We start from the raw sequence: 9,821 nt of genomic DNA on the forward strand, positions 1-9,821 counted from the left end.
AATATTTTGCTAACATCTTTATTGTTGATTATTGAGTATTTTTACTGTTTGTTCAAATCTAAACTAATTTTGGTTCATTTGTGAATTAATTGACGTTCAATTGATGTTGCTGAAAAGTATTGACAAAGATTTTTATTCCTAAAGTAATTTATGTTTATTCTTTAGTTTAATTGAGGTTCATTTGGATCCAGAAATGAATTCGACGTGTTTTTATTGATGATAGAGTCTTTTTGACTGCTTGTTCAAATCTGAACTAATTTCGGTTCATTTGTGTATTAATTGAAGTTCACTCGATGATACTGATAAGTATTGATTAAATTTGTTATTCTTTAATTAATTTCAATTCATTTCTTAATTTAATTGAGGTTCATTTGGGTTCAAAAATAAATTTGATGTGTTTTTGTTGATAATTTAGTCTTTTTTTTAGCAAAGAAGAATGAAATTCTTTATTATCACTTTATTTAATTGTATTGGATTTCATTTCAGTCCATTCAATTTGTCTTGAAAGTTATCCCAACCATTGGGACAAATTGTTCATCGACAATACATTTGGACTGCAAATGAATCGAAATATTATTATAACAACATTATTGTGTAATAACAAATGAATCGAAAATTGTGCATTTTATAAACTCAGAAACTCCTGCATTCTATTCAAATTCAAATTCATACACAACATTAATTTTATCAAAGAATGATAAAATTATTCATTATCACTTTATTCAATTGTATTAGATTCCATTTCATTCAGAATTGTTGAAGATGACGATAACGAAGGAGAAACATAACGAAAAAGGAAAAGAAAAAGAAGACGCATCATCATCATCATCATCATCATCATCATCATCATCATCATCATCATCATCATCATCATCATCATCATCATCATCATCATCATCATCATCATCATCATCATCGGAGGAGGACGAACTTGCGTGTGCGAATTTGGAAGAAGAAGAAGAAAAAAATAAGCGTGAAGAGTAACGTTAGGGATTTTGAGCGTGTGTACACACTCTTTTAATAAGAGTGATTTTTGTTGATGTTGGACCTACTTAGTTGAACTTAAATGACAATAAAACTTAAATGTATAGCAAATCTGTATAAATAAAAGACTTAATATAAGTCCAAGGTATGTTATTTAAGCTTAAAGTCTTTGTCTTTGATTTTAGATCATTCTTAAGGTTTTGGTCTAAAATTGGGAAGAAAGAATTTAATTTGTGAATTATCCCCTTTAACAATGTCATCAAAGATAAGAACAAATTAAATAAAATACACATCATACTAAAATAGTCTTAAAAACTAATAACCAAGACATAGTTAACCAAATCTTGAAATAAATAATAAGTAAAATTATATGACAAAATATAAATAAATATCTTCTTGTTCGTTGTTAAGTAATCTAAATATTGTGTTTACCTTATTTTAATTTTTTCTCAAATGATTTCACTATGTTAATTATTCATATCATTCTAATTTCATAGATTTGTCTCATTCATCACACCTTCATTATTATGCGCTTATATCTATCTAATCTACTTCATTCAATAGTTATTCTTTGTCATAACTACATTCTCTCATTCTTTTCTTGCCTTAAAATCACCGATTCACCTATATTTTTAAATTTAACCTCAATATTTTGGGCCAAATATTTTATTTCATGAGCTTTATTTTTTAGGTTTTATTACTCCCAAAACGTACCTTTTTTTCATTTAACTATTTTATTATCCTCTTGTTATCAATAAAGATCACCATATCTTTTTTTTTACCTTTAATTCCTCCAATAAAAATTAAAGCACTAATTTGTACTTAATTTCGTACTTGTAATAATAACTTCACCCTCATATTTTTCAAGAATATTATTCTACTTCGTAAAATACTTTATTATACTATGAAAATCTTCAAAATATCTACCAACAACAAAATTACTATAACTAGGAGCATATATTTTATATACCCACCAAGCTCACTTTTCATTAATTTTCTCCATTCTTGCTAACCTAAATCCATCATCTTTCTTCTCTTTTACTACATCACATTGATTTATAAATGCATTAACTGCCAACTACTATTAACTTCAGGCTAAATAATCTAAATAATAACAAATAATAATCTATGCTACTTATTGTGTTATTATTCATAGCAATCAATCAATTCGAAGAGCGCAATTTGTGGAGGTCCTCCCTCACTCAATATTCCGTTCAGATGACTTAATTAAAGCCATTGATGTAGTATTTTTGTAATTTGATGTTTAGGGTTATTATTTTCTTAACATAAGAATTATGATATTTTTGTATGCAAATTTTTGTTATATTTTGTCTGATGATTATTAAATTATTATATGCACAAGTGGTATTTAAATTTTTAATACTTATTTAAGTAGATGAATATCAAATCAGTTGCAAACATTATTTAGATGCAGCTTACTGAAAGAATTCTTGGCCTTTCATATATTAACAAGTAGATAATACTCTCACGATCATTAGGGATGCACATGAACCCGATCCGGCTCGAAGGTCCGATCCGGTCTCGAACACTTTAGAAGCTAATTTGGTGTGATTTTATTGGGTTTAAAATCGGGTAAGGGTCTCAAAAATAGACCCGGTCATTATTTTGGGTCGGGTCCGGACCATAGCTCGAGTCATCCGAAGTCGACCCGGTGGCCCAGTCATCATGCACAGTTAATATTTTGTGTTATTAGTGATGGATCATGACTATTCTTATGTGAAATTTAAGTATTGTAAACCTTAATATTTTGTGTTATTAGTCATTATAAGACTATAAGTTAATGTTTTATGTTTAGAATGCATAAGACTTTAGACTAATGCATAATATTGTGTTATTTGTATTGATTTAAATATTTGGTATTATTAGACAATATTAGTATTGATTGTGGTTATACTTTAGTATTGATTGTGGTTATGCTTTAATTTTAAAGAAGGGTTAGTTTTTGTTATATTTTTCTAAGTGAATTTTACCATGTTAAATAATGGTTAGAGTCTTGAAAATTTGGATATTTTTACATGCTAGTTTACAAGAAAGTATCAACGTAATGTAATGTTAGCGGTCCGATTTTCACCCAGTATAATTGTGGTCCGAAAATGTATTGGTTTCATCGGGTTTAGGATCGAGTTTGGGTCTAATAAATAGACCCGATGTATATTTCAAGTTGGATCTGTATCACATTAAACTCGTCTTCACCCCGCTCATGTGCACTCCTATCCTAACAATCATGATCTTTAATGTCATTGTTATGTGACCTAATTAATTAGGCATAATAAATAAATTAAATAGAGGAATATATATTGAGATAATTGCAATCCAGCAGCAAGAATTGATGACGAAGGATTCCATGTTCGCTGCCTAGACAGTACAACGTGTAGATGCTTCAATAATCCACCATGAGTGATTACGTTCGTTATCTTTTTTTTTTCTTTTATTAGAAAAAAAAAATAACTTTGATTGCCAAGTGCGGTGTTATCATGCAATATTTCGATATATACAATAGTTATTTAGAAGATACGATATATACAATAGTTATTGAGAAGGTAAATATATAATAACATTAAGGATAAAAAATTTATGGTTTAATTTGTGAAAGAATCTTAAAAAAATTAGAAGCAAAATATTTCTACGAAAAGAATTTTAAGTCTTAGAGTTTAAAGTTTAAGTTTTAATAAGAAAAGCATTAATATCTTTACTTTTTTTATATTTAGCTAAAAAGTAATATCTCAAATAGATTTCAAAAAATTTATGATTTAACAGGTTTCTTAAAAAAAATTTAATTAAAATTTTAGGCCTAATTTTTTTTATTATACATCATATACATCCCGAATCCAGTTTGAATCGGTTAAGATTAACGATGACGTCTTACATGTCGATTAATTGGCTGACGCGTTACGCGCAGGACAATTTAATCTCTGGCCACATAGACAAAACGACGTCGTACCATATGAAAATAGAACGACATCGTTTTGAAGTGGACAAATTAGTAAGAGTTTAGAAGTTAAAAGAATGAAACGACACCATTTTAAAGGGAGAGAAACTCCTTTAACGAAAAATCCATCATGATGGCGGAGAAGACGAAAACCACGGTAGAAAACTTAGCTCCGAATGAGCGATTGGCGCCAAGCTCATTTCCTATCCCGGGTGGAGACCGTGAGCCCTAAGGAGGAAGAGAATACGTAGATAAAGAAAGTGAGTTGGATGAGCACGTGAGATAGTGCAGACCGAAGAGCCATATGCGTCCGACGAGGGAGAGGAGGATGAAGAGGTTAGAGGCAGCGAAGGCAGCGACAACACTGACAATGCCGAGGCAGAGGTGCGTGACAAAGATGTAGTTGAAGGAGAAGTGAAGGAGAATGCCAACGAGAGAGGCTTGCAGGAGAGGGTGGATGATGCCCTTCGTGCGAAGGTAAATACGGATTGAGTGGAAGAATGAGTTTGTTACGGGGTTCGTGAGAAAGAAGATGAGGTAGTGTGTGCTATAGTGGCAGTGTCAAGGTGCTGGTGAAGGGCACGAAGGATGGCTAAGATATTGAGTCAGGGAGATTGGTATGGATCGGAGGAGAAGAGGAGGAGAAGATGATGCTGTGATGGAGTGTTGGTTACTCTAGGAATTAATTTGTCCATTTTGAAATGGCTAGAGATCAAACTGTTGACACGTCTCACTTAACAGGACACGTAAGTCAATTAATTGATACAGAAAACGTCGTTATCAGTCTTAACCAGTTTAAACTGGGTTGGAAACGTATCTGGCGTATAATAAAGAAAATCAAACCTAAAATTCTAATTAAATTTTTTTAAAGACAAATTCGTCGAATTGTAAATTTTTTGGAAACCTATCTTAAAATCTAGGAGATCAATACTTTTATTAAAATTTAACTAATATTTAATTAATAAAAAAAAGTAAATAATTTCATATAAATTTTATATCATTAAAAATACTAATAATAATTAATTAATAATTATAAATTACAAAACTTATTGATACTTAACACTCTTCTTTTTAAGATATTACTCTAACTAAAAGAAGTGAAACATTTTAACTCATTTGCTAATAGAATATAAAAACGCATGATAACAATATAATGATGGATTGGTTTTTTTTGTCAAACCTTAGACTAAATTTTAACCACTAATTTGATATTGTAGGATCTATTAATTTAATTTCTATATAAGATTGATAGTTGAAATTTAGTGCTTTAAACTTTGACCATATATAGAAAAAAAAAAAAACGAGTCATTATTGGCATGATAATAATATAGTGTGTTGATAAGTTGCAACACAACACTATTTTAGCAGGGAAGTCAGTCACATGAATGGCATAAGGAAAAAGCAGGGAGTGAATCTTTTTTAGGGGGAAAAAAATTGAATGATGTCTAGTGTTTAATCTCATTTTTTATTATTCTTTCTCTTTTTTTTGTTTTTGATCTCATTTATAAAATTAATAATAAAAAATACATTTTATTTTTTCTAAGTATTAAAAAAAATGAGAAAGATCCATTTCCAAAAAACAGCTGGTATCTGGCCATTCTTGGTCATGGATACCAAAGGGGTATACTTTAATTATATATTAAGGATTAGATAGGGTAATTATTTTTTTTTTGTGAAATATCATTTAAATTTATGGATAAAAGATGAAATATTAAAATAAATGTAAATAGGTGGACAGCATAACTTAACTAATGCTACTAGATTAGTGTATAAAAATGAATGAAACACCAATTTAAGTGAAGTTATATCATTCTCCTGATTTTAATTCCTCCATAATAGAGTTTAATAATAATAATAATAATACATTACCAAAGTACAGGTAGCAAGTACCAACATAAGGAATATAGATACTAAACACACAAAATAAAAGTATAGACCAATTATTAAATAGGAAAAATAGACAAAAGTACACCCGGATTTTTACACGGAGTACAAATGTACTCCTCAATTTTTTAATGAGTCATTTGTACACATGAATATAAAACTCTGTTGTCAATTCTACCCTTCCGTGACCTGAGTAAATTTTCCGGCGGTGGTGGAGGCCAGGTGGCACAGTATTGTATGATGTGGCTAATTTGAGGTGACACTGTGTAAAATAGAAATATTAATTATGAAATTTGTTGAATTTTTTTTTTAAAAAAGGAAAATTTTTTACAAATCTCTTCATTATCTTTGTTTTCATATTTCAGTGTTGAATGAAAACATGCCCTAGCAGAGAGTAAGCATAGTGAATTTCTGAGCACTTCACAGTCGTTCATTGCAGTTCGTCATTTGCTTTACATTCTGAAGACAAAAGCGGTAGGGCAAGAAGCGTGGAAGTCCAAACGCAAGCTTGTGCGAAGGAGGAGAGTTCAGAATCAGACGCGATCAAAAGGTAATGCTTCCGTCCTTCACATGTATCTGTGTTATGATATGAAAATGCATCAATTTAGTTATTCTATAGTTTGATAGAGGAATTTTTGATAAACAGATGGCAAATCATATAACCTTTGTGTATCATCACAAAGGAAGATTTGAGAGAAATATGAATGGGGTTCTAAAATATGTTGGAGGGGAGGTTGCTGTAATTCCTAGGGTGAATGTGGAAACTCTGAATACATTTTTTATGGTGGGTTATTTAAGGATTTGGGGTATGTCTTGTTCAAAGATTTTTACTGGGCTGAAAATGAGGTATCGAATGGTTTGCATTTAATTAGGCTTGACAGTGATGTAGTCCGAATGTATGAATTTGGTATTCAGAATGGAAGAATATGCCATGTTTATTGGGATCATATTGTTGATGTACCTGAGGAAGTTGAAGTGGTAGACGTTGTAGATGATGAGCCATGTCCAACTACAGATACCGTTGAACAATCTACACCACAAGAAACCCCAAGACGAAGAAGTAAGAAGGCAGTCCACAAAAAGCCTACCCCAAAAAAGTTGTATGTTAAGAAGGCCAATAAGAAAAACGAAATCAACCAAAGTTGCAATGAAACTCAAAACCCAGCATCTCCCAATCCTTCTCCTACAACCCAACCAACGTCACATTCCGAAATCCCAAATGTCAACCGAAACACGACCCAGCAGCAAAGTGAAGCAGAAGTCCCACCTCCTAATAATTCACAGCAAGAAGGTCAGAATGAAGTGCCCACCCAACAATCTAAGAACAGTCAGAAGAATAGAAGAGCATCGTATAAGAGGCCAGCACCGACTGGTCAAAGGTTTGTTCAAGGAGGAAGGAATGAGGCACCAAAGATATTTGTTCCTCATGTGGAGCCTGATTCCTCTAATTCAGATGATGATAGTGACTCCGACCCTGACTACTATCAGTATGAATCTGAAGATTTACACAGTCCAATGTCATCTGATTGTGAGGATGATTATGATAGTGAACAAGGTGTGTGGCCTCAGGGAAATCCAACAGCACCATTTGGCCAAGTTCATCTGGAGCTTGGGATGGAGTTTGCTACCATGGATGAGTTTAAGAGATCCGTGAGGAAGTACAATATTCAAATAGGAAGAAGCATCAAGTTCAGCAGGGTTGAGCCAACCAAATGTAAGGCGATTTGTTGGGATGAGAATTGTCCCTGGAACATTTACTGCTCTAGGTCAAACGAGCCGAGGAGTTATCAGGTGAAGACATTTGTGGATCAGCACGTCTGTGCTAGAAGACATAATAATAAATCTGCAGATAGGGTGTGGGTTACTGAGATGCTAGAAGAAAAAATTAGAGACCAAAGGGAAATCACTTGTGCGGAGGCCGAAACTTGGTTTAAAAAAGAGTTTAATGTAGCAATTAATTATAAGAAGATCCAGAGAGCCATGAAAAAGGCAAGGGAAAATATAGAAGGATCGGAGAGAGAACAATATGCTGAGTTGAGGGACTATCTTAACCAAATACTACTGTCAAATCCAGGCTCAACAGTGCACTTGGATACCACCCCAATGCCTGACTCGTTGCCCTTGTTCAAGAGAGTCTACATTTCTTTTGAGGCATGTAAGAAGGGTTTTGTCTTAGGGTGTAGACCTTTCATTGGCCTTGATGGCACATTCTTAAAGGGCTTCTATGGAGGACAGCTACTCACTGCAATAGGTCAAGATGCGAACAACCAGATTTTCCCAATTGCTTATGCCGTGGTGGATTCAGAAACTAGAGATAACTGGAAATGGTTCTTGGAGCATTTACATAATGACTTGGGCAACTACAAGGTTTATGGTTGGAACTTCATTAGTGACCAACAAAAGGTATGCAGTTAGTTGTTGTTAACATGGTTGGAACTTCAATTGTATTAACCATTGACATATTAATTGAATAGGGTCTGATTCCGGCTATGCAACAAGTTATGCCTGGAGTTCATCATCGCTTCTGTGCTATGCATATTTGGAATAATTTCACAAAGAGATGGAAGGACAAACAACTCAAAGGGGCAGTGTGGGAGTGTTGTCGAGCCACTACAACTCAAGAATTTGATGCTGCAATGTTGAGGCTACAACGGATCAATACTGGAGCATGGGAGTATCTGAACAAGCTTGATCCGAAGCAGTGGACAAAGGCTCACTTCAGTGAGTGGCCCAAGGTTGACAACGTTACTAACAACAACTGCGAGACATTCAATGGTAAGATTGTGAAATATAGAGGTAAACCCATTATCACTATGTTAGAGGAAGTAAGGACATATGTAATGAGAATCATGGCTAGAAATAAAAAAAGTCTATCTGGATATATTGGAACGGTTGCTCCAAGACAGTTAAGTAGGCTTGAGAGAGAGAAGGAGGAGAGCAACAAGTGGACTCCCACCTGGTCTGGAGACGATGCTGAAGATATATATGAGGTTGAGAAGCATCCAACTAAAGTAACTGTTGATTTGGGTAACCAGAAATGTACTTGCAGATTCTGGCAGCTTACCGGCTTACCTTGTAGGCATGCTTGTGCTGCACTCGCTCTTAGAGGTCGCAAGCCAGAGGAGCAAATCCACAACTGGCTTGGAATGCATGCATACAGCACAGCTTATCAAATGAATATTAATCCTGTGCCAAGCAGAGAATTCTGGAATAAAGCTGATGGCTACCCTCCTCTGCCTCCCCACTATAAAAAGCCAATTGGAAGGCCCACCAAAAAAAGAAGAAGAGATAAGAATGAACAAAGACCAAACTCCAACCCTCACAAACTTAAGAGAAATTATGGTGTAACTATATGTAATTACTGTGGACAGGTATGACTATAGCCCAATAATTAATGTTCTCACTTTAGTGACTATTAATTGACAATTTAGAATTAGTTATACTCACTTAAACTTGTTTTTATAGTCCGGTCATAACAGCAGGACTTGTCAACAAAAGAAGGATGATACTCTGGATGAAGAAGTTGCTCTAGCAGCAGAGGCAGCAGCTACAGCAGCAAAATCAAAAAACCAACCAGAACAGGTGAGGTGGTAGCTCATATTAGAATAAACAAAATCTGAATTACATGTTACCTTACCACTTGAGTTTGTCTTTTTTTTTTCCAGAACACTGGAGAGCCAACATCAGAAGTCAATGTTGCCCAGCCTCCATCTAACAATTCTGGTTCAAGTGTTAGGGTTCAGCCAATAGTCAGCTCTGAGACAATGAATGCTGCAAGTCCTTCTTTGAGAGAAAGGTTCCAGCAATTTATGCCCACACCAGGCCTGACCCGACAACCCATGAGTGGCCCAAGACCCTCACCACTAGCCCCTAGTTTGAGTGGCCCAAATGCAAGTAGTCCAAGTGCAAAATGTGGTCCAGCTGCTAAAAATGTTCCAAGTGCAAAAGTGGTAAAAGGTGGCTCAGGTGCAAAGGGTGTAACCAGTACACAACCAATAGGTGG

This window comes from Arachis hypogaea, chromosome 20 (genome assembly GCF_003086295.3).
Source record: "Arachis hypogaea cultivar Tifrunner chromosome 20, arahy.Tifrunner.gnm2.J5K5, whole genome shotgun sequence".
NCBI lineage: Eukaryota > Viridiplantae > Streptophyta > Magnoliopsida > Fabales > Fabaceae > Arachis > Arachis hypogaea.